The sequence below is a fragment of the Cygnus olor genome, chromosome 5 (assembly GCF_009769625.2).
Source record: "Cygnus olor isolate bCygOlo1 chromosome 5, bCygOlo1.pri.v2, whole genome shotgun sequence".
Taxonomy (NCBI): Eukaryota; Metazoa; Chordata; class Aves; order Anseriformes; family Anatidae; genus Cygnus; species Cygnus olor.
This window is the reverse complement of record NC_049173.1, coordinates 28,582,782-28,588,224: the sequence shown is the minus strand read 5'-3', so window position 1 is coordinate 28,588,224 and position 5,443 is coordinate 28,582,782.

Below are 5,443 nucleotides of genomic sequence, written 5' to 3'. Positions count from 1 at the left end.
TAAGCCCCCTTTCCCATCACCAGGGTCGGGCTCTGCAGCTTCAATTGACTCTTTAATGCCTCCCACTTCTCACCTTGACAGGCCCACCTGGGCTGCAATTTCCCTGATGAAGGGACCAGCAAGGGGGACACACAGATCACAGCCAGCTGCTCAGGAGCCCAGCTGCCGTGGCTCACAGCAGATAGCAGTCACAGCTGTTGATGTTCAGGCATGCTGGTGGCCTTGGGCAGCCTTGGTGTCTTGAGTTTATCAGTTCTTGCACTCGTGTCCCTTGGGAGAATTTCACATGCTTTCGCTTTCCCAGTATTACACAAACATAGCATCACCTTCTTCTTAGATATCCTAATATCTCTGTCACCTGATGTCACTCAGGTGCACAACCAAATCTACTGTTTGTCATTTCTGAGGAAGGTAACATGGTCAGGATGCTCAAACCCAGTTTCGTCTAGCTTTCACTCCTGATATAAATGGCTTGATTTGACCCAAAGCTCTCGGTTTTCCTCCCCCTGCTTCTGCCCTTCTTATCTTCTTGCAGGCTGTCTCATAATCAAGTGGTTTGCTCAGAAGTGTGGCCCAAGGTTATACATCTGTGCAGTATCAGAGCTGGGCTTGGGATGCGCGGAGGCAGCTAAACAGCTGGGGGGACAGGGGAGGGGGGAATTACTTGTAGTTGTTCATATCGTCAGTTGTTACATTTCTGTATGAACTTTCAGAATCCTTATCCACCTTACATGGATTTTTATCATTTTTTCTGTAAAGAATCTCATGGTTTAGTGGTTAGGTTTGGGCTATTGAACAGGTATCCTCCAACACTTAAAAATAACATTACCCTTCAGTGTTTATCTCTACTGTAGCTGTCATAATAGCTTACAATTCATTACACTTTATCCTATTTCAGGCCTTCTTTTACATATGTTTGACCCTCAGTTCTCCCAAATTTTAACTACTTAGTTGCTGACAGCACATCATTTGTTTCCCACCTGATTCAAACCTTCCTTTCTGTTTCCCCTCTTATATGAACCCCTCCTAAATTCCTCCAGCACTCACACACTTGCTTAAAAGAGCATTACAGAAATTGGCAGCTTGGCACTAGATCTAGCTGCTTCTCCTCAAGTTGTTCTTCCTCCGAGGATTGTCCCGTAAATTAATAAAACTACTGAGTTCATTCAGTTATTGTAATTTTAGAACATTTTTCCAAAGCTTCAGCTATGATTTCCCAATCTGTGTGGATTCAGATCTTGAGCTGTAACTCTCAAGGTTCCCTTAAGAGCTGTAACAATTTTTAATTTGGGTTCTTAAGTTATTACTATTGCATTAAGCAGCTGCAGCAAGCTAAGCGAGGCTAAGGCAGGCTAGGTCACGGGTTAGCTATAATGCCACAGAAAAGATGCTCGTCTGGCCTCCAAATCTGTAAAGGTCTAAGGGTGGTCGCCTCTGATTCTCCAAGGCACTTTACAATCATTATCTGCCTTGTTAAATGTCTCTAATTAATGCAATGTATAAAAAGAACAAAGCTGTTAATATGGAGTGAGGAGCCAAGCTAAAAATTCTTGCAAACTGCCGGAGACCTCAACTCCTCCGCCTTGCTTCAGAGTTTGCATCACTGCACCGTGACTCTCTCAGCTGCTGCTTGCTCGTGGGGCTGTAGTAAAATCTGTTGCCCTACAAAAATAGAAAATAAGCAAAGCTTAAAGCATACACCAGCAAGTAGTATGCAGGCACATAAACAGATCTGCTGTGGTCACGCGTGTGAGCACAAGCGAGCGGCACCCCCTTGTTTCTGAGAGCTGGGACGATGCTGGGAGTGCTGAGCAGGCTGGGCGCTGGGCAGTTTTCTGTGTCTGTGCTCTTGGCACGTTTATGACTGATTCCAGAATGATTTGGCCCCTTAGCGAGACATCTGAGAAACATGAGCTCATTTGTATTTACCATTGCCCTCATCTATTTAGTATCTTAGAGGATTTGTCCTATTAGTAACATAATAAGTCCCCTTCCATTTTGTCTCTAAGCTTGTTCCTTTATATCCAATTTTGGATACATTACTTGGCCCCTTACTTCGTAATCTATGTATGAATTTTATTCTTCTTTCTTATTTTCCCATGTTGCCTCTGAGCCTTGATTTCTTTCTCATCTTGCCCTAATGTTTTAGAGTCTTGGACACACTCCTTGGACCAAGGAGTAGGCTAGGCAAACAAAATATGGGAGGATTGTAAACCAGCCCCTGATATGTCACTGCTTCTTTTCTACTAATATCAAGGGTAATTTTTCAGCCCATCATTTTGGACATCATCCTACAATTATCTTTAGTCTATTTTTAATAGTCTGACTCATTCTTTCTATCAGTCTGGAGGATTGCAGGTGGTAGGGAATAGGCAATCTTTGCTTAATCCCCAGGTTACTCATTAGGACTCGAGTTGCTTCACTTACAAAACCCCCTCCTTCATCTCATCCTATCTCAGCTGCTGTTCCATACCTATGGACAATCTTCAGCAGGATTTTTACAGTTACAGTGGCTGTATTCCTTTTAGTGGGAAAAGCCCCAAACCATCCTGAAAAGATATTAATGGTGACAAAGAGATATTGATACCCTCCTTTAGTTTGACAGCTTAACTGCATGATCCATTTGTAGTATTTGCCAACATCCTTTGTTTAGCTAATGCAGTAGAGTTGGCAGCTTTCTTTTACTAGTTCACTATTACATCATTGCACACCTTAGGCAGTTTTTACTTATGTCCTCCATCTCTTGCTTTGTTTGGGGCCAAATAAAAATTCCTTGCACTCTTTTTAGAGTACCCTGTACCCTTTATATAAAATTATGACAGTCTAAGATGATTTGCTGTCATTCAGCTGGCCACAGTATCCATCCCTTTTTGTCTTCTATCTGATTCCTGGTTGGGGCTGCAGTAAATAAACTTGGAATCAATTTATCTGCTTGCTCATTAAATTATTTCTCAGCATTCATTTCAGTCTTCTTATGTGCTTTAACATTCTTTATGTATATTTGATTCCCACCCTCCCCCTAGGCTCGTAAAATAAACCTCCACTTCTCTATGTGGGTGTCCCACTGCTTGCCATCACCCTTCTCCCTATCAGGCATCCAGGAGCTTATGCCATTATCAACATGGTAGATACCTGTAGAGATATACTGGATTTATGTCTTTTACTGATTTTGATGACAGCCTGTGCTTTTGCTCCTTGGCATGATCCTTGCTCTAGTTTCCCTACTATTTGTTCCTTCATTCCACAAGTAGCAGTATCCTGAATTATTTTTCCTCCTTGTTCAACCTTAGAACTCCTATGAGTGTACGATACCGTTGGTTTATTACTGGTTTCCTTTCAAAGGACAGTCACATTTTAATCCATTTCTTCTCTTTGTGGTTAAGAACAGAGTATGCAACTAAAATGATGAAAGGTTTGAGGACCATCACAGCCCAGACCAGGCTTGCTCATGGCCAGGGAAATTTTGGTACCCATAGACTATTGGTACCCATTTTCCTTCACTATTTTTTTGTGACAGTACTGCTCCCACAGAATCAGCTCATGTTGAAATTCTTATTAGGAATGACTTTCCTTCAGCCAGGTGTCTAGTGCAGGAGATTTTCAAGCAGCTTCTTTCACTTTATGTAAAATGTCATCGTGATCCTTGCTTCAGCTCCATTCCTGATTCTTCTACTGTAATTTTCATCATGTTTTGATAGTACTAGCAAAGTTATGGATATGGCACCACAAGAAATTAAATCCTCCCAGCGCTTTTAGGAGTTGGGACTGAGTAATGGGAGTCTTTATTTCACAGAAAGTCTAAGCTTCCTACCATCAATCTTTTGCTTTACCACTTCCAATTCCCCAGCAGTTACCCTGAGATTGCATTAATTGTGCCATGTTCAAATTGACTTTAAATCCCGTTTGGTCTATCAATTTTAAAACTCAGATACTTCTTTCTTGTACCTCTTCTTCTGTAGCTGCATTCCCTAGAATATCATCCAGATAAGATAATTTCTTTTCTGTGTCCTCTGGAGACCATCATTCAAATGGTTTCCTAACACAAGCATTTGCAGCAGGGCAGGTGCTCGGCCCTGTGGGGTGCAAGTAAAAGTATATTTTTTGTTTCTTAATGTACAAGCAGCTCTATAAATTGGTTCTTCCCCTGCATTTTGCCATATGGGAGTTAGCTGTGAATTGCAGGGGTGCATTTTTGCTGCTAGTTCTCCTAATTCATCCCCTGTCCAAGGAGCCTGACTCAACATCGTGGCTGCCAGAGGTGATGGAGAGACCTGTGCTCTGCTGGGGTGGGCACATGGTCTCAGGTTGTGCTGATATTCCAGCAACTTCCCATCAGTTCATTAAAGGCTCTCCATCTTCCCCAGCTCATGGATTAATGCTAATTCTGCACCCCTGTCCTACCTGTCTGCTGGGCAAGTTAGTTAAACGCACTTATCAAGGTGCCCAGCATATGATGAGTAAAGGTTGGTTGAATACATGCTCTTATCAGCCAACCTCTTCATTCCCATTGAATTCAAAATTTGAAGCAGTTTCTCTAAGTGCTACAGCTGGGCTTTCTTTCAGTGGCTTAATATCTGCAGCTACCTGCCTTGGAGTCATTCCTGTCGTAATAGCTACAGCAGCTAGTTCTGCTGCACCTGCCTGTCCCAGGATGGCAGTCGAAGTTGTTGTGGGATATGCTGCTATTCTCAACTTCTCTTTCTTTTCCCATTTGTTTGCATCATCCCTGAAATCATCTTCCTCTGATGGTTCCCAGTCTAGTTCTCTCCATCGCTTCCTGCTGATACAGCAGTTATTTTTAATTTTTGCATCCCAATCTGCTTTTACGAGTGTCTAATTTTAGCTTTGCATTTTCTATGATCAGGTCCGTTCTGAGCTCTCCCTTGCTCCAGGGTGAATCACGGCACTATATATGTTAATCTATCCACTTCTGCAGTTTCTCTCTTTTTCTAAATTCATCTGCTTCTCTAATTGCCATTGCATCTCCTTACTGCCTTCCTGGGCCACTAGATGGTATTCCTTTTCTAAAGACAAAAGTTATTATAAGTTATTTGATAGACCCTTTTAAAAGCATGGTTTCCATGCTGGAGCAGTTGATATTTTGGTGTTGCCTTGGCTCAGCCAGCTCAGATTATTGTTACTGCTTCCCATAACAGCCCCACTAACAGGGATGTCGTATCCTTGAGTCTCGCTCCCTTCTCTCCCGTATCAGGGAACATTTGGCTTGTATCACTCATCAGCTTCCTGTGGGCTGGAGCGGCACCAGGAGAGGCACCCACAGCCCATGATGTAATCTCTGATATTGTTGGGATTTCCTGTAGCCCTCTGCTATTCCCAGTTTTAGTTTTGTCCCTGGGTCCTGTTAGAATTTTCCCAAGCTTTCGATTTCATCTTAAGGTATCCCTTACATATTGTGCACAAGGCTGGCTGAGTTTAGAGAGTT